Consider the following 25,897-nt stretch of genomic DNA (forward strand, 5'->3'; position numbering starts at 1 on the left):
TACTGATTAATTGTGTGACTGCAGTACATTGTTTACTGCTTTCATTTTATGGATCAATGGTCTCGTTAGATAGTAAAATTCATGTTACATTGCTGTTTTAGGGGTTGTTTTTAAAAGTCTGGAATGGATTAATCCATTTTGCATTACTTTTTATGGGAAAGCGTGCCTTGGTTTTGGAATGCTTTGGTTTTGGAATGGACTTCTGGAATGGATTAAGTCTGAGAGCCAAGGTACCACTGTACTCTGGAACTCCGATTGTAAATGACCTCCAACCACCAGAAACAGCTCTGCTGGATGAAACTGCACAGAAATAATGTAAACCTTTTTCACCACCAGTACTGCCTTTCACTGCCATGAAGTAGGCTTTAAAATGTCCAGTCCATGTCCTCCTTTGCTCTAAACTTCCTTTGTCACTGCTGCTTCATAAGCCTGAGATGCAATTTTTTATTTATTTGCCTAACAAATTTGTACCTTCCCTTCCAAGACCACAAGACAGCTTAAAACAAAATTTTAAAAAATACAAGTTTTAAAACAAGCAACGAAACAAAGTTATTAAAAAAGAGAGAACAATGTACAAAATAACTAAAAGGCCATTATAAAAACATTCAGGAAATGCCTAAGTGAAACAAATTTCAGTATTCAGGGTCCGTTTAAACAGAGCAAAGAGGGGTCTTGTTGCAAATGTATGGAGAAGCTACAAAGATGTTGGGGGTTTTTTTGTCTTAGAGGGAGTATCTATGAGTAATTTAGATCTCTCCCCATGACACCCACTTATTCCAGAGCCCAGACAGAGTCAACAGGATTGACAAGTACATCGGCAGGGAACTATGCAAGCACAGTCAGGAAGTCAAATGGATTCATCAGCCTCAGGGGGCAGATGAGAGAAACTGGCCAGCTCTTACAGTGTTGATCTTGTTGTGGGGAGAGGGAGTGAAACACCCCCCCAAAAAGGTGAGCCATGCTGCCTGACCTCAATGCTACAGACAGTCATACCTCATGTTACGTTTGCTTCAGGTTGAGTGTTTTCAGGTTGCGTCCCGCGGTGACCTGGAAATACCAGAAGGGGTTACTTCCGGGTTTTGCCGCTCCGCATGTGCAGACGCGCAAAATGACATCACACACATGCGCAGAAGCGGCAAATCGTGACCTGCGCATGCATGGGTTGCGTTCTGCTCATGTTGAGAATGGGCCTCTGGAACGGATCCCGTTCGCAACCAGAGGTACCACTGTATCTGCTTCCTTTTCCAAGGCTGTCTCTGCATCAGTGGCGGTGGGTGCTGGAATCAGATCACAGACCCAACTTGTGCACACCAGCAGTACACTTGAACCAATGCTGGCATCCTGGCACCTGGAAGGATTCAGAATTCTTGACACAGTGCGAGAGTCATGCTGCTCCAGGAACACTGCAAAGGGATCGTATACTGCACAAATACTTGAACAGGAGATTCAGTACCACCATTGGAAGGTGACACCCAGCTCTACCTCTCCTTCCCATCGGAGGACGCTGTGCAGGTGTTTAACTGGTGTCTGGAGGCTGTCATGTACTGGATGAGGACTCAAGATGAATCTTTATGCCATTTCTCTCTCTCTCTCTCTCTCTCTCTCTCTGTGTGTGTGTGTGTGTGTAGTAACTGTCCGTTCTCATTTACTACATGCTTTATCCAAGGAGTGTGACCTGCTGCCAGCCTTGTTATTGAGGAGGAATGGTGGGAGCCCCCCCCCTTTTCCTGAACCTTCCCAAGGACAGGACAGTATTGATTTAGAACAGTGGTTTGCAGAGGGGCATAGTCCAGAGGGGAAAAGCTGGGAAATACTGGGCGAGGAACAGCTAGAAGAGGGAAGACCAGGAGAGAGACAGCTAGCAGATTCAGTGTCCTTGGAAAGCATTCCAGACCCCCCTTCGCCTAAGACTAGTCGGGCTTTGAGAGTGATAGAACAGAAAGCGCAGTGGCAACAAGCTCAGACTACCCAATGTAGGAGTGGCATAGATTAATGGGGATGGAGGGGGTAAACCTTTCCTGGGAGCAACACCATTTCTAGAGAGATATGCATTCCTTTCTCTCTCGCTATGATTATTAAAGAAACTATTTGGTAAGAACGCTCCTTTCATTTGATCTGCTTATTTAATGCCACCTGGGGAGGGATCCAATTCCCTGAAGTCTGACAGTTATCATTTTAGACATATTTGTTCTTCTGGGCATTTGGCAGCAGTTACAATATGATATTGTACTTTTACAGTTAATTTGTTTTTAATAACGTGAATGTGATTTTAACTTTGGCTATAAATTGCTTCAGGACTTTTTTTAAAAGTGGGAAGTGATATATAATTTAAATAAACCCGAATAAACCTAAACCTAATCCCAACAAGATGGAGATACTATGGGGATTGGTGGTTCCCATGTCCCAGAATCAGGTTAATGGCCTATTCTGAGTGAGGTTGCACTCCCCATGAAGGATCACATAGATGGTCTGGGGTACTCCTTTATTGTTCCTTGTCACTGGAGGCCCAAGTAGTACACCATCTATGGCTGTTCCTAAACAGTAATAGCCTAGTTACAGATAGGTAGCCGTGTTGGTCTGCCATAGTCAAAATAAAAAAATTCCTTCCAGTAGCACCTTAAAGACCAACTAAGTTAGTTCTTGGTATGAGCTTTCGTGTGCATGCACACTTCTTCAGATACCTTCTATTCTATACCTATATTCTATACCTATATTCTATAGGTATCTGAAGAAGTGTGCATGCACACGAAAGCTCATACCAAGAACTAACTTAGTTGGTCTTTAAGGTGCTACTGGAAGGAATTTTTTTATTTTTAGTAATAGCCTAGTAATCCATGCCTTTGGCAACCAGATGGAGGGATGGTCTTCTGAATTTATACTGCATATTGAGGACTTGATTTTCTGTGATTCCATGTTGTAGGCCTACCCTAAGATAGTTTTTATGATGATGGATGGGATAAACATTAAATAAATAGATAGATAGTTATTGGCATTGGTGGACAATGTTTCATTTCAATCACTGAAGCAATGCACTTGCAAGGAAATTCCATACTTGCATTTGATAGTAATAACTATGATTCTTTTATAGACCCATGCTATCACCCTAATAGTTTTTAAAGTATCAGAGCACGAAAACTTGTTTTGCATACACTTGCACATTCTGAAAGGCTGCCTAGAAAAACAAGCATTATTCCCCCCCCCCCAATTTAACTTGAAGGGCCAATCAGAGAGCCGAAAATTAATATTTGTTATTTTAAAATTTAAACAATACACACAGTTCATGCTTTCTGCAAAAGCTAATGTACTGTTAAGTTTAATCTTTCTGAAAATGCCCAAACAAATTAGAGGTCAGCTTATTTGTTTAAACCGTTGTATATGATTTGTTTTGTTTGATTAATATATGCTGGCATTCACTTGGAATTCCGACAAGGCTATTCACTGATAATATAAAATATCCTTCTGTCATGCAAGATTAACACACTTATTTCATGTGGCCCAACTCAAATACCCTTCATTTCAGGAAGAACAATTTTCATATGAATTGTAGTTTGCAGAAAACTTATGAGCATTTCTAACCAGCTTTCCATAGCTTCTTGGCCTTATTGTTATGCAAACAGGAGCCAAATTATATGGAAAAATCCATTCTCCATATGACGTGCGTGATATCGAAGGCAAAAGGAACTGTTAAAGGAGCCATATTGAAACAGAGAGCAACTAAGCACTTCAATCTTATTTCTATATTTTGTTTCAACCTTCTTATTTCCCACTGTCATAACAAAAGAAAGCCAGGAACAATATTTTATACTGCAACCACATGTATCTCATATGCAAACACTTCAAGATGTTGCGCTGCTGTTGAGTGTATATATCTTTAGTGCATGTTAATAGCACTGTTGCATCTGAAAAAGTGATCAAGGGTCTGGAACAACTCTCTTAGGAGAAAAGGATACAAACTTTGAAGCTTAGAGTAAGGGCGGGGGCATGATAGAGGTGTGCTATAATTATGCATGGTGTGGAGAAAGGAGAAGTTTTTCTCCCTTTCGCATAACACTAGAAAACAGGGCTATCCAATGAAGCTGAATAGTGTGAAACTCAGGACAGACGGCACTCTGTCACAGAGGACATAGTTAAAAACTTTGGAATTTGCTACTACAAGATATAGTGGTGGCTGCCCAGCTGGTAGGGTTTAAAAGAGGATTAGACAAATTCAAGGAGGAGAAGGCTATATCAATGGTTATTACCTGAAGGAGCGTCTCCACCCCCATCGTTCTGCCTGGACGCTGAGGTCCAGCGCCAAGGGCCTTCTGGTGGTTCCCTCACAATAGAAGCAAAGCTACAGGGAACCAGGCAGAGGGCCTTCTCGGTAGTGGCACCCACCCTGTGGAATGCCCTCCCATCAGATGTCAAAGAGATAAACAACTACCTGACATTCAGAAGACATCTTAAGGCTGAAGACATCAGGGATGTTTTTAATGTGTGATATTTTAGTGTATTTTTGGTTTCTGTGGAAGCCGCCCAGAGTGGCTGGGGAAACCCAGCCAGATGGGCGGGGTACAAATAATAAATTATATTATTATATTATATTAGTCATGATGACTATATATTTCTAGGTATAGATACCAAGGTAAAGGACCCCTTGGATGGTTAAGCCCAGTCAAAGGCGACTATGGGGTTGTGGCGCTCATCTCGCTTTCAGGCCAAGGGAGCCGGCACTTGTCCACAGACAGCTTTCCAGGTCATGTGGCCAGCAGGACTAAACCACTTCTGGCACAACGGAACACCGTGACAGAAACCAAAGCACACGGAAACACTGTTAATCTTTCCGCCACTGCAGTACCTATTTATCTACTTGTGCTGGTGTGCTTTCGAACTGCTAGGTTGGCATGAGCTGGGACAGAGCAACGGGAGCTTGCCCCATTGCGGGGATTCGAACTGCCAACCTTCTGATCGACAAGCCCAAGAGGCTCAGTGGTTCAGACCACAGCGCCACCCGCGTCCCTTTGTATCAGAGGATACTTGCCTCTGTATACTAGTTGCTTGGGAACACAAGTGGGAAAGTGCTGTTGTACTCATGTCCTGCTTATGGGCTTTCCATAGGTATATGGTTGGCCAATGGGGAGACAGAAAGTTGAATCATGTGGTGCTTTGGTCTGATGCAGAGTAGTATCAACTCGAGATTCTGGAGCAAGAAATCCTCTATGGACCCCCTCCCCCACATGTACCAAGTATGCCTCCTCACTGCAGCAAGGCTATGGGGTGACCATGTACCAGTCACTTTCTTTTAATCTAAACTAGGGTTTCCCAAACTTGGGTCTCCAGCTGTTGTTGGACCACAATTCCCATCATACCTCTCTAGCATGATCAGTGGTCAAGGATGATGATGAAGAAGAAGAGTTTGGATTTGATATCCCGCTAACATTCAAAGCTGCTAACATTCTCTTTTCCCTTCTTCCCTTTTTCCCTTCCTCCCCCACAACAAACACTCTGTGAGGTGAGTGAGGCTGAGAGACTTCAGAGAAGTGTGACTAGCCCATGGTCACCCAGCAGCTGCATGTGGAGGAGCGGGGAAGCGAACCCGGTTCACCAGATTACGAGTCCACCGCTCTTAACCACTACACCACACTGGCTCTCTGATGGGGACTGCAGTCCAAAAACAGCTGGAGCCTAAAGTTTGGGAAACAATGGTCCAACCCTAACTCATAGGGTTGTTCTGAGCATAAAATCGGGAGGGGAGAACCATGTATGGTTCCCTGAGGGAAAGCTGGAATATAAACGTATTAACTAATGTGTGAAGCAAAGCTAAGTGTACCGTTGTACTATGAATCATCAACTATTATGGAGCTCCAGTCTGGGAACGCTGAGGGCTTGATATTTAATTGTGCTCCTCCCATGGACTACTTCCCTGACTTCTTCCTATTACGAGCCCCTCTGTGGTTTCAGACAGTAAACCCCCCTCAGTTCAGACCCATTCTCACAGCTAAATCTACGAATGCTGCAAAAAACGAGAGATGCAAATCCTAAATTCTGCTCCCTAGGAAGTAAGTCCCATTTAACTTGATGGGATTTAACTCCCAAGGAAATATGCTTAGAAAAGGGCTGTAAGCTGCCACCATTTTTATTGGCTTTCAAAAGAAACAAATGTTTTGAAATTATGGTAGTCCAATAGGGCACGCAGGTCAGGGAAGTTATATGAGAAATCGTTTTAATAACCAGTTCAATGAATTATTCAAAGGTAAGGGAAAAGGTCTAAGAACAAGTTGCCAGGAACCCCTCCACCCCCAGGTACAAAGCAGAAAATAGACAGATCAACGGTTACTTCCAAGGAGAACTATTGCTTGTATAATCAGACACTTGGGCAGGTAAGAGTACCTTTGTAATATGAATCATCACCTGTGATGGAGTGCAAGCCTGGGAACTCTTGAGGGCCTGAAATTTAATTCTGCCCCTACCATGGACTTGTTCCCTGACCTCCTCCTGTTACTAACCCCTTTGTGCTTTCAGACAAAGGAAGTAAATTTACACACAAAAGGGTTCAGCTAACACAGTAATGCTCACAGAACAAAGAAATGCTTTGGTGTGTGGCATCGTCCCACATTTACTAAGAGATCACGAAAGCATGCCTGAGAGCAGTCATGGCTACTCCAGTGTACAAAAACGTTTTGTGTGAATCAGCTGTGTGTGATGGATGTTTGGTTAAAATAAACCAAAAGTAACCACAGGTTTTTGTAGTTGCTGCATTTTCGATCCTTTCAAGTCAAAAGTGATTCAATGATACACATTACAAGTATTTAATTAACAAAGGAGGGAAAGCATGGGAATATTGTTTTGGGGGAATCCCCTCCTTTCTCCCATTTCCTCTTTGAATGGGTGAGTGTACATGAAAGATACTATCTTTGCATAGTTGTTGTTTAAATAAGTCGTAATTAGAAAAGGCTTATCATTGCAATATGCTTTGCAGCATTATAGATATCGTTTTGATCTGCCCACCCTCCCTTAGTCTCCAAGCAAAATAATTCTTGAAAGCAGTCATTACACGTCCTTCAAAAGGAAGCTGATGCTGGAAAACAGATGTTCTTTCTAGTAAATATACCCTAATCTCCATTATATTGCTCTGCAAGATGTTTCTCGTAGTATCTTTCCTAAAGGCATTTAGCATACATTTGGCAGATGATAGGAAATTTGCCCTTTCAACTCGCTAGTTTTCATAAGAAACAACACACTAATAGTTTTCCATGTGATCTAACTACACTACAGCGCTGACTGTCTTATCTGAGCTACTTAGATTATGTTCATCCTGTGCATCTGGGTGTACATCTGGGAATGGATTTCTGGTAATCTGCTGGAATTCCTTACAGTGGTCGTAAAACAAAAGGTGCCCCTAAAGGCTATACAAACACACTCACAAATGCTTTATTTGTATTTTGGTCATTCAGGTGTCTTCCACTGACCATCAAGTGCAATTATGAGTAGAGTCAATACAGTAACTTTTGATGTGTCTACCAATAATTGACCTCCCAGCTTTTTTTTTATTACTATTGACTCACGTGCCAAAAGCAAGATACATAAACATTCTTTCCTTATTAATGACCACTCAGTTATCTGACCTCATGACAGCACACCTCTATAGTAGGCACACCTCCATAGCGCCAACCTCAGCACCCCACTGTTTGCCCCCCACCCAAGGAAGACGCAGCCATGGTGCTGTTGGGGAGCTGCTGGTGCAGCGGCAATGTACACTTCTGTTTGGATCTATATTGTGACATGTATGTCATAGATATCATTTCTGTTTTCATCCAGAAAGGAAAGCCTGTTTCATGCTACCAATGAGGAATGTAAAGGCTGCATCAACGTGGTGGCCAAGAAGAGTGCCTTTCCTTGCTGTTCCCTTCTTGTTGAGCCAAAACAATGCTGTCAGCAGCTGATGGGGGCATGTTAAAAGGGGGTTAAGGGGTTAATTTGCAAGGCATTTTCCATATTTTCCAAACTGCTGCCAAATGGATGCAGTTTCAAGTAGTCACATTCAGGCAAAATAGTGTGTCGAAGTTGTTACTTTTCTGCACTGAAAAGCTTCAAAACAGTTGAGAACTGTGTTTTTTTAAGAAGCTCATGTAGGGACGGGCAATTCTATCTATTTTGGTTTCTCTCAGTATCTCATTTTTTTCAATCTTCAATTCAGTCCTACAAACTTGCAAGCTTTTCCTCATGGAAATTTGTCAGCTTTTTTCATGTGAATCCCTCCTAATAAACCTATTTTTGTGTGCAATTTTGACTGAGATGCACATTTTTGCAAGAAATTTTATCTAATATTTTTGTTCACCATTTTCACTAACAGATGCATTTTTATACACAAATGCCCACATTTTGGGGGCAGATTATGTGGAGAATTGTATCAAAATTTGAAGGTTAGTTGCATTTCAGGTTTGCGTATTGATTTAGGAAGTGAACTTGGGTAGTTTCTCATTAAAAAGGGAAACAAAACTGAATTTCTTCCCCATCCTAGACTCAATGGAGTAGAGTTTCCAGTCACTGCAGACAGGACGTCTGTACTCTGAATCTTGTTTTGTCCCTTTCTATGGTTCGAAGCTCCTCCTTCTCAGGTTCTCAGCACATATTGGCTCCATCTGTACCAATTTCTTTCTGCCACAGTATGCTATGCCAACATATTTTTTCAATATCCACCCAATAACTCATTTATATGTTTGCAAGAGTTGCACATTCCAATTATAATATTTAGATTTTTATGCAGAATTCTGGTTGCCAAAATGAGATTCCCTACCTATGTCCAGCTGAAATTAAGTTTTCAATTATATATCACAGGTCCTACAAATCCAGTTTACTACCTAACCAGCCTGGTTGAGTCAGCAACCATATACTGCATTTTTTATCTTTTCTTACTTGTATGTGTACGGATGTGTGTGCGGTTGCTTTGGAATGAAAACCACAACAGATTCTGGGAATCTATGGTCATTCCTATGAATGAAAGCATGTTTCTTCTCCTTTTTCTAATACATACATTTCTGAAATGGGTTTTTCTTAATGTGAAAGCATGGGTTAGAGAAAAGCATGTGTAAAAGAGCTAGCAGAAACTGACTACTTTCTCCCCCTGAAAGGCTCTCCCAAGATCAGAGAACCCTACTGAATGGGATGGAACGTAGTGTAAAAGGCTGAAATTCTTCTTGCTGTTAGCATCCATCTGCCTCGGGAGACAATGGAAGAGTGAACCTTCAGGGGTTAAGTCAAACTGTTGGGAGAGTTACAGTGCCTGCTGTGGCTGTAGAAAACAATACAGTGGTACCTCGGGTTACATATGCTTCAGGTTACATATGCTTCAGGTTACAGACTCCGCTAACCAAGAAATATTACCCCAGGTTAAGAACTTTGCTTCAGGATGAGAACAGAAATCATGCAGCAGTGGCACAGCAGCAGCAGGAGGCCCCATTAGCTAAAGTGGTGCTTCAGGTTAAGAACAGTTTCAGGTTAAGAACAGACCTCCAGAACGAATTAAGTTCTTAACCCGAGGTACCACTGTATGGGAGAGACATGGGTTATTGCAAGTGGGGCAGATGAAGGCATCTGGTTTCGTTATTACAGTGGTACCTCAGGTTAAGTACTTAATTCGTTCCGGAGGTCCGTTCTTAACCTGAAACTGTTCTTAACCTGAAGCACCACTTTAGCTAATGGGGCCTCCTGCTGCTGCCGCGCTGCCAGAGCACGATTTCTGTTCTCATCCTGAAGCAAAGTTCTTAACCCGAGGTAATATTTCTGGGTTAGTGGAATGTGTAACCTGAAGCATATGTAACCTGAAGCATATGTAACCTGAGGTACCACTGTACAGATGCACCATGGCGTTTCTTCCCTCTCCACCCTTCCCAGCAGTCATTTCTGCTCTGGTCACTGTTGTGGATACATGACCTGACCATCTGTCTCCAGATAGTCGTGCGCAAGCAATTCCCACACGTTAGGATTAATGTTGCCAGGCTTCATGTCACGTTTGCAGACATCTTTTATAAAGCAGAGTTGGTCTGCCAACGGGCCTGGTGCCTGAAGCCTTAAAGCACATCTTTTGGGGACCCCGCCGTTATCCATTCTGTGTACATGACGAAGCCAGCATAGATGTCACTGAGAGAGAAGTGTGAACATGCTGGGAAGGAAGGCTGAAATGGAATAGGATGTTCCTTTGGGGAGGGGTGTGTGTGTGTCTGGGGAGCCTGCTGGAGGCAGGAGACATCTGAAAGTCAGCTTCCACTAGCCCTGTTACACATGTATTTCTCAACATCTTCATCATCAAAAGGGTTCAGTATGACTGGATCCAGACTAACAATTATATACCCCCAGTGGTACACATGCACAATAGGTCTGAATAGCCAAGTGCTCCCACTCTGATGATGATATAAAACTGCTACTCCAGGTGTAGGACAGTAGTACACAGACTCAGATTGCACACGTGTGATTGAGCCATAAGATTTCTGCTTTTACCTTCTCTTCCAAGATACAACAGTTAGCCAGATATTTCATTTCTTATTCTTCCCATCATAAAATAAATGTTCTATCGTTACGCTGGACTTTTGAGTTTTTGCCAGACACCGTGTTTTCCTATTACAACGAAGGAACAGACCACAGATGTCCAGCTGCTAAATTCATCACAGTACATGAAGTGAAAGCTCCTACAATATAAATTATTAAAACTAATAGACATAAAGACTTTTATTTTCTCTTCCTTGGTTGTAAGCTACATTTGCCACAATGAGCACACCCCTGGGTACATTTAGAAGAGGGTGAAGCAGCAAGGGGAGCTGTTTCTAACCAATTCTTTTTTCACACTCCACAGAGGAAGAAGGTCTGGCAGTGAGTGTGAGACAGAAATTCACCTGAGCCCAAGACTAGCCTAAGGAAGGCTCACAAGGAAGTACCATATTTTTTGCTCTATAAGACTCACTTTTTCCCTCCTAAAAAGTAAGGGGAAATGTGTGTGCATCTTATGGAGTGAATGCAGGCTGTGCAGCTATCCCAGAAGCCAGAACAGCAAGAGGGTTCGCTGCTTTCACTGCGCAGTGATCCGTCTTGCTGTCCTGGCTTCTGAGATTCAGAATATATTTTTTCTTGTTTTCCTCCTCCAAAAACTAGGCGCGTTTTGTGGTCTGGTACGTCTTATAGAGCGAAAAATACAGTACATCACAGGAAGTGCCTGATGGAGTCAGATGAATTGACGTAGGGCTAAAATTGATCCGAATGGTTAGAGTTAGGACTTGTGTGGAGGAGGCAGATGATCATACCTTTGGATCACAGTTAAGAGGCAAGGCAAGGAGAGATGGGTGTGCCTAATCCACAAATTGACTGCATGTCCCAGAGGCCTCTGCTCCATTGGTGTGGAAGTCCAGTGTATACAAAGGCGTTATACCAAAAGTGAATGATTGATAAAAGCAACTTTTTAAAGCAAAATGTCCCTGTATTCAGTTTCCCTTTGCAAAGTACATGTCAACAATCTGTAACCAAAAAGGGGTCTCCTAGATGTTCAGGCGGGGAAGCAAGCACAATCGAGTTTGTTTGGTTTGGTGTTCTTTTGTTTGTTTGTAGAAGAGATGGAGAGTATCACTTGACTCAGTGTGGTCTATTGTTGAGGTAAGGAGGCTTCCCTGAATGGCATCCCTCTTAAGGCAGAAGCAAGTAGTACTCAATAAGCTGAATTCTTGACTGCATGCCCTTAGGTCTGCAGGTCAACATTCACTAAGGGCTCAAGTCCTGACAGAAAGAAAAGCAATACTGTATCGTAACACATTAATCCTCTTATAAAGGCTGAGGTCATGGAAATGTATTTAGTCTGATATGAGGTGGTACAAACAGCTTGCTGAAGTAAGCATATTCATCACAGAAAAAGCACCTTTCTAACTTTAGTGGAAAGGAGAATAAGGGAGTTGCTTCTAAATCTGTTTAACAAATGTATGTGGTGTTCAGCAGTCTTGTACCATGGAGAAATATTTAGCTATCTTTAGTGGGCAAAAAACCAAAAAACACAGAGTGATTGACTAAAGATCAAACTAGACCTGATATTAAATGTATACAGTGGTACCTTGGGTTAAGAACTTAATTCGTTCTGGAGGTCTGTTCTTAACCTGAAATTGTTCTTAACCTGAGATACCACTTTAGCTAATGGGGCCTCCCACTGCTGCCGTGCCGCTGCAGCGCGATTTATGTTCTCATCCTGAAGCAAAGTTGTTAACCCGAGGTACTTTTTCTGGGTTAGCGGAGTCTGTAACCTGAAGCGTCTGTAACCCGAGGTACCACTGTATCTGCATTGAACACGCAGGTTTTTGTTTTGTAATGCAAGTAGCATCAGCTGGAAGGCTAGTAATGAAAGGGATGGGAGGGAAATTTAACCCTATCCTCCCCTTCTGTGGTCCTGAGGAAAGTGCCTCCACTGAAACTACTGCTTGTACTCAGTAGGGAAATCCCTCACTGGTGCCAATGGGGGATATCCTCCCAATGCAAATAGCAGCTTCAAGCAATGGATTTTCCTCTGGGCAGCAGCAGTGTAGCAAAGAGTTACATTCCCCCTCCATGCCTCCATCTCCACAATTATCAGTCCCTCGCAGCTGATGCTGTTTGCATTTAAAATCAGACATTTTCCTCACTCTATGCAGAGACACATATAAACATCACATCTAGTTTGGCCCTCCATTTAAAAGCTGAGCACAAAGCATTGTTCTAACCTAATTGTGTTTAGCTTCCAAGTAAACAAGAGCATCACAGGAAAGTTTGATTTTCATATACAAGTAGCTGCATATTTTGAACTTTTATGAACATCATTTTCTGCATCTATGAAACCCAGCATCAGGCCTGGCAAGTGAACAAATGCAAGTGTAATTCCAACTCTGCTGGAAAGAATTGCAGAAGCTCAGTTGCCAATGGCATCAGCTGTGATTCAGGTTCTCTTGACACACCAGGCTTTGTTCATGTCATTTTCAATCTTTTATGCCAGCAGCTGTGTTCAAATAAAACAAAGCTGTATCCCTTCAGCAGACTACAGATACATGTTTCATCCTTGGTTTCAGATCCTTGTAAAGTCTGGCTATGGCGAGACGTTTGGAACATTTTATCTACATTCTGGATGCTAATTTGTTAACACAGACTCACATCCTTTATAAGGCCTTCCTGCATTAGCTCAAGCCCAGATCCATAGGGTTCTCTAACTGTAAGAGTCCCCACTGACTTTAAACTGATAATCTCATTGAAAGTACCAGATAATAAAAAGACATACGCAGTATGGAACCAGGGTATTCATATGAAATGCCATGAGACTCCCCATAAAACTGTGAGAATTGGAAACATTTTTATGGATAGGGATCTTAGAGCAGAGAAAATAATCATTAAAATGGGATAAGTTCAAAGATGGGAAAGAGTTATACTAGATAGTGTATATCCACTCTTGGCATATATAACCTTTTCCAGAATATTTCACCATTAAAGGAAGAATATTTTGTGAAAGTTAATGGAACAGTTTCCATAGTGCTCAATTTCTCATGAGATCTCTCCTCCCCCTCCCTCTTTTTTGTGCCCTCTTTTTTGTTCTTCAAAATATGGCAACCCTAGCTAGGCTAAGAGACAGTAAGTAGCTCCGTGAGCTTCATGGCTTAGTGGCTGAGTGAGGACTTCTGGTCTCCTGGGTCCTAATCCAACATTCAAATCACTACACTACCCTAGCTCTCAGAAGTCAGAAGAACCAGCAAAAGGACCCAGTCAAAAGAAACCCAATGCAAAGCGTTGCTGATCAGCCATCCAGCAGTCAAGCGAAGCAAGTAATCAAAAGTTTAGTCACCGTCAGAAAAGATTCAATGCAGAAAATTCTAGGATAGGAGATAAATCGAGAGGATTCAAGCAAGCAAGCCAAGCTATCTCTCAGGTAAGTGAAAGCAAAATATTATATATCTCATGTAACTAAGGATAGCAGGTATTTCTAAAATAGCTCTGGTGTCCAATCAACAGTCTAATTAAAGGGAAGTTGTTCTTAAATGCATTACTGGGACATATATATTCAGAATCTGGGATTTGGGAGCAAAGGCCTGAACCAAAAGAAAGTATTTTGAGGATTACAGTTTATCCTCAACTAATGTACAAACTAGGTGACTGAGACACTTCAATAAAAGCCAATATGCATTAGTTCTATTGAAGTCAGCTAAGTCTAAACTGGCTCAATCCAATCAATTCCAGTTTAACTGGTTTCTGAATCACTTTTGCACGTTTGTAGCTAAGAGGCTTTGACATAGCGGTTTAAGTGACCATGTGTGCCTGCAAAGTGTGCCTGTCTAGTGTTGATCAACGGTCCATAGAGACCAGCATTATGTCTCCACCAGTAGACAACCAGCTGCTCCCAAGAAGCTCAAACATGATTGAAAAAGCCACTGCCCACATCACTTGCTCCCTAGCATCTGATGAAAAGACACGTATTGCCCCTGAAGGTTCCATTTACCTATCATGGCTAATCATAGCTAATAGCCATCGATGGTTTTATCAAATTTGAGCTTGGAAGGATAAAGAAAAAAATGGCAATCCCTGTTAAATAAATAAATAAATAAATAAATGAGTATGATTAAGGCTTAGGATCTGTATGTTATCCATATATTTCATAACAGTAATCATTAATGTGGAGTGTATGAAGCATTAGGGTAGGGGTAGGATCTCTGCAATGACAAACCTAGACAGCATCTTAAAAAGCAGAGACATCACCTTGCCAACAAAGGTCCGTATAGTTAAAGCCATGGCTTTCCCAGTAGTGATGTATGGAAGTGAGAGCTGGACCATAAAAAAGGCTGATCGCCGAAGAATTGATAATTTTGAATTATGGTGCTGGAGGAGACTCTTGAGAGTCCCATGGACTGCAAGAAGATCAAACCTATCCATTCTTAAGGAAATCAGCCCTGAGTGCTCACTGGAAGGACAGATCCTGAAGCTGAGACTCCAATACTTTGGCCACCTCATGAGAAGAGAAGACTCCCTGGAAAAGACCCTGATGTTGGGAAAGATTGAGGGCACAAGGAGAAGGGGATGACAGAGGACAAGATGGTTGGACAGTGTTCTCGAAGCTACCAACATGAGTTTGACCAAACTGCGGGAGGCAGTGGAAGACAGGAGTGCCTGGCGTGCTCTGGTCCATGGGGTCACGAAGAATCGGACACGACTAAACGACTAAACACCAACAGGATCTCTGGTGGGGGACACATTGTGTTCCTTCTGGGAGTAGCTTGTCCATCTTTGGTCTTTACCCAACATTAAGCTCTCACTTGTGGCTCCTAGAAGCTGTCAGCATGGGACAGTGGCCACACACCAGGAACGGTTTTGACTGGCCGGTTAAACTAGGTAAGGGTAGCTGATGGGTCTCAAACCCACAGTGAATTAGGGACTTTTCCAGGCATGTGAAGATAGGCTCCACCAGATTGGGCGGACAAGACTAATAGTGGGTCCAACGGTCAAGAAGGCGGTTTTTGCACCTGCTGTAGGAGGAAGTGAGGGACAGATGGGGCATGTCAACCTGAGAAGATGACCTAGCTAGGGAAAACTCTGATCCTAAACCTCCACTTCCTTGTGGGATATCTTTGGGAGAAGAAAAGGCTAAGGAGTAAGCCCTACACAATTCCAGAGTGGAGTCCCTAAGACAGTTGGATGGCACCTTGTATGTCTCCTCCCTGTAGCCAAGCTGGTGCCAAACGTATTGCTCTGCTTTCCTTTGCACCACATCAGTGAGATCTTGTTATTTGGGCAGCCCAGGCCCTCCATACACACTGCCCAGGCTTGTGCTCTAGGAGTAAGTTCTGAACACATGGATAGCTCAGTTGGTTAGAGTGTGATACTGATAATGCCAAGGTTGCAGGTTTGATCCCCGTATGGGGAAGCTGGATGTTCGGGTTGGATGGGATGATCCTCAGGGTCCCTTACAACCCTTTGATTCTATAAATTCTAAGAATCTAAGTCACTTATATTCTCCTAATGCAGCGGTTTGGAGGGGCACACTCCATTGTCTCTCAACAGATGCCAACAACAGTCATTAATGTGTGAGACTCTGCCATGTCTATTAGTTGTTATGATGAAGTAAAGAAAGGAGTTAAACGGCATTGAGAATTTCACCATCTGATTGCTGTGAAACCGTCTGTCACTATGGTTTTGCCTGAAGAGCTGTCTGACAGGAGCCAGGGATTTGACAAAAAGCACCTTGATGTGTTTTTTATGGTTACAAACATTTCCAGAATAGGCAATTCACTTGCAGTGCTGGAGGTCTGAAATGAGTGCTCTGCATAGGTATGTGAGAAACGGTAATTGCAATTCTGAAGGGGCAGAGGCATATAGACTGAAAGCTAAGAGTTCTTGCTAGACTTAGTGGCAACTGGACATTATCTTTGGAGTGGGAGAACCGGCTACAGAGGTCTAGATTTGCTGCTTTTATATTTTAATAATAATAATAATAATAATAATAATAATAATAATAATAATAATAATAATAATAATTTATTTGTACCCTGCCCATCTGGCTGGGTTTCCCCAGCCACTCTGGGTGGCTTCCAACAAAGATTAAAAATACATTAAAATGCCACCCATTAAAAACTTCCCTAAGTTTTTAAGCGGCCTTCAGATGTCTTCTAAATGTCAGGTATCTCTTTGACATCTGATGGGAGGGCGTTCCACAGGGTGGGTTCCACCACCAAGAAGGCCCTCTGCCTGGTTCCCTGTAGCTTTGCTTCTCGCAGTGAGGGAACCGCCAGAAGGCCCTCAGTGCTGGACCTCAGTGTCCGGGCAGAACGGACATAAAGCATTTATAGGAAGACACTGAAGTGCTCTTTTATCCAAAGGAAGCTAAAGAGTGTAGTAATAATGCTTGGGTCAAAACCATCCACAGTGGATGAAAATGGCCATTTCCACTAGGCTGAACTTAAGATACATGTACAGTATTCTTTTGTTCTATGAGTAACAACTAATAGGCCTCGTTGTCTGGAAAATAGATTGTTCCATGTTGGTAAAGGAAATCTCGGTGCACAGAATGAGCAATCCATTAATAAATATCATATAGAAGTTTCTATCCTCAGAGTCTGAATGGCAGATTTGCACTAAACGGCAGTTACAAAAGATTGGCTGCTAATGCAGCTGAGATTTACTTAACAGACCTTCTGGTGCTTCGCTGCCAATTCAAACAGTAAAGTTCAAAAGCCAAAGAACCCAGACGACACAAGCCATGAGATCTGTGCACATCTCAGTTCAAAGCGAGCCCTGACTTTAAAAGAGACAAGGTGCTGAGTGTCTCTGCACTTTAGCCAAGGAATGAACTAGTAGTTCTGGCATTCACGACACTGGCTTCAAATTACCTTCTCTCTCAGCCAAGCTCAGCACTCCAGAATGGCCCACAACATATGAATGGAGAATGCTTCTTCTTTTTTTAAGGTACCAGCTATTCACATTACAACATCAGAAAACAAATGAGCTGCTTTGTTCCTTTAAAATTAAATGAAAGGCTTAGAACCAAATTTGTCCTTCTAATTAGAGGAACAAATAAATGGAAACATTAGTTTATTTTCCTGCTTTAGACTTGTGTTTCATATCACAGCATTTGTTTCCTTCTTTGGTTAAATCTATGAAATGTTTGCTAAAACTCAGTGGTCGGTTTTACATTGTTAAGCGCCACATAAGATCTTTCTCAAGGGTTCTTGAGGTTAAGGCTCCTACCTGTCATATAAGATGACAAAGACACAGCAGATAATCTCTCAAAGGTACCTCCAATATCATAAAGTTGTTTCCTTATAATTAGGAACTATATTACATTTATCCTTTCAAGTGCATGTAATTTTAATGAGTCTAATACCATCCAAATTGTTCTCTGCATCCTCTGGCATTCCGGAAAGGTAGCGATCCTCAGCTTATATTAAATTATGAGAAAGGTGTGGTACATTTTGTACATTCATTCAATGTAAGAGGTAAAGGTACCCCTGACCATTAGGTCCAGTCGTGGACGATTCTGGGGTTGTGTGCTCATCTCGCTCTATAGGTCGAGGGAGCCGGCGTTTGTCCGCAGACAGCTTCTGGGTCATGTGGCCAGCATGACTAAGCCGCTTCTGGTGAACCAGAGCAGCACATGGAAACACTGTTTACCTTCCTGCCAGAGCAGTACCTATTTATCTACTTGCACATTGACGTGCTTTCGAACTGTTAGGTGGGCAGGAGCTGGGACTGAACAACAGGAGTTCACCCCATCCTGGGGATTCAAACCGCCGATCTTCTGATCGACAAGCCGAAGAGGCTCAGTGGTTTAGACCGCAGCACCACCTGCGTCCCTCATTCACTGTACAGTGGTACCTCAGGTTAAGTACTTAATTCGTTCCGGAGGTCCGTTCTTAACCTGAAACTGTTCTTAACCTGAAGCACCACTTTAGCTAATGGGGCCTTGCACTGCCACCGCGCCGCTGGAGCACGATTTCTGTTCTCATCCTGAAGCAAAGTTCTTAACCTGAGGTACTATTTCTGGGTTAGCGGAGTCTGTAACCTGAAGCGTGTGTAACCCAAGGTACCACTGTATTCCTAAACATGACCAAGACTACAGGACTATACTCAGCACAGTCACTTTAATGCTGCAACTCCACAAAAAATAGCCAAATGTACTCTCAAATTTCAAGTGGACATAGCCACTTCCTTGAGAGTGTGCAGGCCCAGTGAAGTTTTTATGAATTCATAGGATTCCACACAGATTTTGAAACATGTTGGACCCACAATTGCTGCCTTTTAGTGCAATTTCCCAAGAGCCTCTAGTCTTGGAAGGGAACAAAAACCTGATCTCTGCTAAAGTTGTTTCAAGAAGGGACACACAAGCACATCATTAGCTGCAAGTTTAATTGGTGCACCTTTAAAATGTTGTTGGCCTGGAGATCTTAGGAGAAAGAAGTTTCCTATTTCTTCCATTGCTTTCTAAATCTCCCAAGCACAATTTAACTGTATTAATACACTTATACCCCTGCTTTCCTAAAATGAGCTCGAGGCTGCATATGCGGTTCTCCACCTCCCTATTTCATCCTCACAACCACCGTGTGTAGGTTAGATTGAGGGACAACGAATGGTCCAAGGTCATCCAGTGAGCTTCATGACTTACTGGGGATTTGAACTCAGTCTCTAAGGTCCTAGTTTAACACCTTAAGGAAAAGGGACCCCTGACAGTTAGGTCCAGTCGCGGACGACTCTGGGGTTGCAGCACTTTGCAGTGCTCATCTCGCTTTATTGGCCGAGGGAGCCGGCGTACAGCTTCCGGGTCATGTGGCCAGCATGACTAAGCTACTTCTGGCAAACCAGAGCAGCACACAAAAATGCCGTTTACCTTCCCGCCGGAGCAGTAGCTATTTATCTACTTGCACTTTGATGTGCTTTCAAACTGCTAGGTGAGCAGGAGCAGGGACCGAGCAACGGGAGCTCACCCCGTCGCAAGGATTCGAACCGCCGACCCTCTAATCGACAAGTCCTAGGCTCTGTGGTTTAACCCACAGAGCCACCCACGTCTCCAGTTTAACACCTTACTACTAAACTAATAAATAAATAAATAAATCTGGCTAAGTTCTTGCAAGATGCAAGATCCATATGATTTGGAGGCAGTAATGTTTCTGAATACAGCGGTACCTCGGGTTACAGACGCTTCAGGTTACATACGCTTCAGGTTACAGACTCTGCTAACCCAGAAATAGTGCTTCAGGTTAAGAACTTTGCTTCGGGATGAGAACAGAAATTGTGCTCTGGCGGCGCAGCAGAAGTGGGAGGCCCCATTAGCTAAAGTGGTGCTTCAGGTTAAGAACAGTTTCAGGTTAAGAACGGACCTCTGGAACGAATTAAGTACTTAACCTGAGGTACCACTGTACCAGTAGCTGGAAACCTTAGGAAGACAGGGCACTCAGAGCTCAAGTCCCACAGACATCTTGTTAGCTCTGTGAAAACAGGATGCTGGGCTATAGGGTTGCCAAACATCCAGAATTTCCCAGATATAGCTGGAACACAGCAGTTGGAAGCAGTGTCCGGGCGGAAATCGCTGGAATGTCTGGAAAAATCCAGACGTATAGCAAACCGTGTCAGAAGTCTAGATTTTGCTCAACAATTTAGGCCAAGGAACAAACAAACCCAACCACTTTCCAGATTTTCACCTTTTGAAACATGTCAACCCTAGACTAGAAGGGCCATTGACCAGACCCAGGAGGCTCTTCCTATGTCCTTATTTTAGCTTAGATACTGAAGGTACATTCTTTCACCTTTGGTGGACGTGCCCAAGGATTAAGGCTTTCTGGGAGATGATTTATAATGAAATGAAAAGGGTATTTCAATATACCTTTCTGAAGAAACCAGAGGCCTTTCTCCTGGGCATGGTCGGCCAAACGGTGCCAAAGAAGGACAGGACTTTCTTTATGTATGCTACAACAGCAGCAAGAATACTTATTGCAAAGTATTGGAAGACACAAGATCTACCCACTCTGGAAGAATGGCAGATGAAGGTGATGGACTACATGGAATTGGCGGAAATGACTGGCAGAATCCGAGACCAGGGAGAAGAGTCGGTGGAAGAAGATTGGAAGAAATGTAAAGACTATTTACAGAAATACTGTAAAATTAATGAATGTTAGAATGATGTCAGAATGAAATTAAGTGGTTCTAGCAGCAATGTCATAAAGGTGTATGAAAAAATGGCTGGTTAATAGGTGAGAATTTAAAGTTATAATAAATTAAGTTAAAGGACTAAGACAAAAACAAAGAGGGAAAGGAATTGCTGAATTAACCAATTGAACCAGAATACAAAAAAGGGAGGTGAGAGGAGGTCAGGAAAGTAAGGAAATGAAATGTAAGATACGGAAGGATAAATTTGTTTCTAAGTGTTTTTTCTATATATATATATATATTTTCCTATACTTTGTATTTTGTATGCTTTTTCCCTTTTTCTTTTCTATATTTTTTCATTGTCTTTTATGTAATTTTTTGTCTTTGAAATCTCAATAAATATTATTTATTTTAACTTAGATAAAGCATTTCACCTCCAATACAAAAGGCTAATCGTAAACATCTGTGCGACACAGTTTTCTGCTTTAAATATTATGAAAAAAGCTATCAAAGTTATCACAGAAACCTGAAATCATTTAAAATCCAACTCTAAACCAATTAAGAAGATAACAGAGCCACTAAGATTTTAAAAAATGGAAATAAACTGGATAAGAAAGAAGCCCAGGATCAATCAGTCATGAAGTATAGCATGCATGTTGTAATGGGAATGAGGTTACATATATTCTGAGTTGATTAATACTTAATACTTCATATTTAACTTGACAACTAATACTTCATCGTACTTTTCAGACCAAGAAAATGTTTCCTTAAACAAACCTGTCCAAAGACATTTCTGAATACATTTGTTTTAAACACTGGTAATTTAATTACAACATTAAACCTCAGTTAAAATAACAAATCTATACTGAAATCAGAAGGAAAAAATCGTATGACAAATTGTTCCCTAGAAATGTGTGAGGCTGGGGGAAAATGTACAATAAACATTTCTTTAATCAGGGCATTTAAGGCTGCAATCCTAAACATGGGGTTAGGATTAAACACGGGAACCTAGGGATTAAACCCTACTGAACATAGTATAACTTACTTTTGAGTAAACATATATGAGGCTGAACTTCAGAAGGAAAAGGTAAGAACTGCAAAACTAGGCAAGCTTCAAACGGTTAAGAACCTTTTCTATGCCTGCTACCAAATGCCAAAACCGCAATATTATACAGAGCAACTCGCGCATAATTCTTCTGAATTTAAATGGGAATTATATAGATATGATTATGTGTACAACTGCAGGCTTAAAATTGCTTTGGCGAATGGATGGGATCAGATGCGAAGGCATCTGTGTTGGGGCAATGGTGCTGCAAAGCATGGGGTGTCTCTGTTGCTTAGAAAGCCTAGAAAATAAAGAGAAAAATGGGGCCCACAGTTAGTAATCTCCCGATCCATGTCCCTAAACAGGTTTTGGCATTCAAGCATCTAAGCTCAAGAGGAATTCACTATCATCACAGAATGCAGATGCTGAGAGAAATCCTACTTACATGTCTATCTTCTTTCTGCAACAAACATGAAATGATCCAACCATAGGAGCTCACCAGGCCTTTTTGTACTCTGGAGACCAGTGAGCCAGCAGAGGGGGGTGTCACAATGGCTTCTGTAAATCTGGGGCTGTCCCTGGAAAATAGGGACACTTGGCGGGTCTGCTGAGGTGCTGAGATGGGAGACCACTAGGGAACCCATGATATGGTACTTAGATAGGGCAGTATTAGGACAGCAATGCAGTAGCGCTAAAAGCAATCATATCAAGACGAGGGAGACATCCCTTTGTCCCCCTATATCATGGCAACTGCAGAACATGAATCCAGGAATTTTTCATCCTGGATTCTTCATCCATATGAAATGCGAGGGCATCTAGTTTATACCAAGTGCGAGCTCCGCCCACAGAACGTGGGCAGGAACACCGTGACAACTCTATGCCCCATACTGACCAAGCGATGAACTGTGGCAACAGGTGGAACTTAAACCCTATTGACATGTCCACATTATCTACAAAGGGAAGGGAGGAAATAAAAGATAGCGAGCAGAGAGTGCATTAACAAAACAAAGGGTCCGTTTGGTGAAAATGAGAACTTTGATCCAGCTATGCCTATAGAAGTCCCAATCAGTGATTAACAGAAATAGAAGGTGTCTATTTGTCAGCTCCCTGCATCATTTTCTTCAGTTACTAAGCCTGCAATCCTAACACCACTTACCTGGAAGTAAAGCCCATTGCTTTCAATGGGAATTGTTTCTAACTAACACTGAATATGCAAGTGGGATGGGCAAACACAGTACCAGCTGTTGAAGTGGGATGAGGGACTGGGTGCCCAGCAACTGTATGTATGTATGTATGTATGTATGTATGTATGTATGGTCTAGCTAAGACTATACATGCAGAAGCCTGCTTCCATACAGCTCCGAACAGCTAGCTCACAGAAAGGATGGCAATGCTAGAATACGATGGTGGTTAACACACGCGGCTGCAACAGCTGGTACAGCAGCCATTGGGTCGTGCTGCTAAAATAACTTACTTTAGGGACTGCAAAGACTAAAACTTAAATGTTTATTTCAGGGGTCGGCAAGCTTTACCTTGCCCGGGCCGGTTCACTACAGCGGAGGTCCCTCTGTGGGCTGGATTGCGCCCATGATTTCCATTGTCTGTGTCTGCGCAGATGCAATTTCCATTGTCTGCACATACACAGATGCAATTTTCGGCGCCACGGAAGCGAGTCCCCATGCTGCACCAGTTTAGCACAGTTTGCGGGGACTCACCGAGCGGGCAGCTCGGCTTGGGGGCAGCTCGTGGGCCAGTTAAATTACTCCCGTGGGCCGCTTATGGCCCATGGGCCTTCGATTGCTGACCGTGGTTTATCTTATTATTGATTTCACCCATCCATTTGGTTCGGAGACCCCTCTAGACAGTGACAGAAGATAAACCAATTTCCCATCGCACAACAAACAAGAACTGTAAGAACAGCATATTGCAAAATGCCAAAATGTTTGAAACCTACCCCAAATTTCACCCTCTTGTTTATACGTTTCCAGGGAAGTGACATGAATGTTCTCAAATTAAACCACAAAAACTGAGGACACCAAGGTGCTCCCCTCCTCCCAGTAACCACAGCTGCACGTGCAGCAGAAGGATCAGGACAGGGCTCATTGGAGCCCAATCTTTCGTTTCCTGCCTCCTTCCTCCCAGCTAGCCCTTGGCTAGGCAATCCTAAGAAACTTGCAGGCAAGGTCCCTGGGGAGGAGAGGGACAGCTGGATGTGTATATGGGAGGCACGTGCAGGCTTCCTGTTGAAAGTAATGACCAGCTGCTGCAGTACACATAGCCAAGGGCAAGCTGTGGAGGAGGAATGAAGGGTTCCCAATGAGTCTTATCCTGAAAGCCCATGTGTGTGCAGATGTAACTGGGGGGAGAAAGAAAGAAAGAAAGAAAGAAAGAAAGAAAGAAAGAAAGAAAGAAAGAAAGAAAGATAGGTGGATCTTGCCATTTGGTTTACCTAATTCTTCCAACGTCTTTGCAAGCCTCCACTAAGTCGCGTTCTACATTCGTTCGTCTAACACAGGCAGCACCACAACAGTAGATCTGCAAGGAAGAATTCAGAGACATTTACAAGCCATGCTGAGAGGAACAAAATGAATGGTTACACACATGCTGAAGGACGCTGACTTATTATGCATGCACACATTTGGCTGAGTGCACATATTTTTCCATTATTCTTGCTGCTGTTACTTTGGAAGAGCAGCTCGAAGTGTTAAAGGAAGCTTGGAGTGAGAGTTAGTATTCACACGCATATATACTATGTGGCCATAATCCAGCGATGTGATTTGTGTGCGTGCGAGCAATAAACATTCAGATTTTACCAGCTGTTCCTCTTTAGTAACTCCCTGTGATGGTTTTACATTTGGTGAGTTGAAAATACCAATTTGGCAGGGACAGGGAGAGAAGGGTGTGTCAGAGAAGATGCTAAAGGAAGAAATACCCGTGGGGGGGGGGGGATTGGTGCATACAGAGACCTGGAACATGCACCCTTTTGGATGTAACTCTACTCTTCTGAACATATGTGCCTGAATGCTTGAAATATGTGCTGTCATCTGTTTTTAATACTAAAACACCCCAAACAATTTGTAATGCAGAAATATGCAATATATAGTGAACACTGCACCAAACACACACATATACTTGTACAGTCCAACAATTCTGTGAATTGGCCGTAAAATAATTACATGTGAGACTGTACCAAAGACATATGGATGTCATGATTACAAGCTGGAACTCAGAAAGAATTATATCATACTGGTTCTCACTGAAATTACCTGCGGTTCCCTTCATTATTTTAAAGCACAGGGGGCTAGCCCACAGCCTTGATTCAGTCTGGCCAAACATAGGAGGGAACCCCCAAAACCCCCAGTTTTATTTTCCAATTTCAGCACTGGGGTGCTCTGCACTGAAATTGGATGATAAAGCACTCTGCTTGTGCTTTTCAGCATTGATACAACTGTAGTAGGTGGCCAATTTAGCTGGGAGAGCTCTGTGGTGGGACTTCTGCCACCCCAATCTGGCATACATGGGTACTGTTTGCACTGTTAGGCAGCACCCCCCCTTTTCTTTCTGTGGGGGGTGGTGGTTCCTGAGCTAGCTGCCTTTTATGCTTCATAGATAGTTCTGTGAAAACACAAAGGCAGCATTTCCCTGCACCCCAGCACTGGATTGGGGATGATTTTGTAAGAACCCTCAGCCTGCCTTGGGCAAGAGAGTCCCTATTTTCCAGGGACAGTTCCAGATTTACAGAAGCCGTCCTGGTTTCTATTTGATCCCGGAATGCCCTGCTTTTCCTTAGGACGTCCCTATTTTCATCGGAGAAACGTTGGATGTTATGGAGTTATGCAACCCCTGAGCCAAGGAGATATGCAACCGTTAGAAGACATCTGAAGGCAGCCCTGTATAGGGTGGTTTTTAAATGTTTAATGTTTTATTATTATTTTTATATAAGTTCACAGATGTATTTCCCAGTGCGGTTAGAGGTGGTGCCCTCTGGCAGATTTTGGGTTCGTCCTCCAAGTTTAGTCCAGATAATATTGTATTTTGTGGGGAGACAAGGCCAATCCGGGCACTGAAGTCACCCCCCAAGACAAACCGAGGGTTGGGCGACAAAGAGTCTATACTTTCGAGTAGTTGGTCAAGTCTTTCCCAATAGGAACTCAGTTCCTCACAGGACTTTATTGGAGGAATATACATGCAAATACAGTAGAAAACATGATATAGCCGAAATAGCTATCAACTGTAAAGGAGATGAATTCTTTGACC

General features: G+C 42.7%; 1 protein-coding gene across 5 annotated transcripts in view; it reads right to left on the minus strand.

The window, feature by feature from the left end:
- The window catches only part of SNCAIP (synuclein alpha interacting protein), a 125,552-nt gene that overhangs the window by 65,807 nt on the left and 33,848 nt on the right, over positions 1 to 25,897 (minus strand). For all 5 annotated transcript variants that reach the window (XM_083464457.1, XM_083464456.1, XM_083464453.1 and 2 more), the window contains exon 2: positions 24,090 to 24,175. The gene's annotated coding sequence lies outside the window, so the exon portion shown is untranslated. The remainder of the gene's footprint in view (positions 1 to 24,089; positions 24,176 to 25,897) is intronic.

The sequence above is a fragment of the Podarcis liolepis genome (genome assembly GCF_965112155.1).
Source record: "Podarcis liolepis genome assembly, chromosome: 11".
Classification (NCBI taxonomy): Eukaryota; Metazoa; Chordata; class Lepidosauria; order Squamata; family Lacertidae; genus Podarcis; species Podarcis liolepis.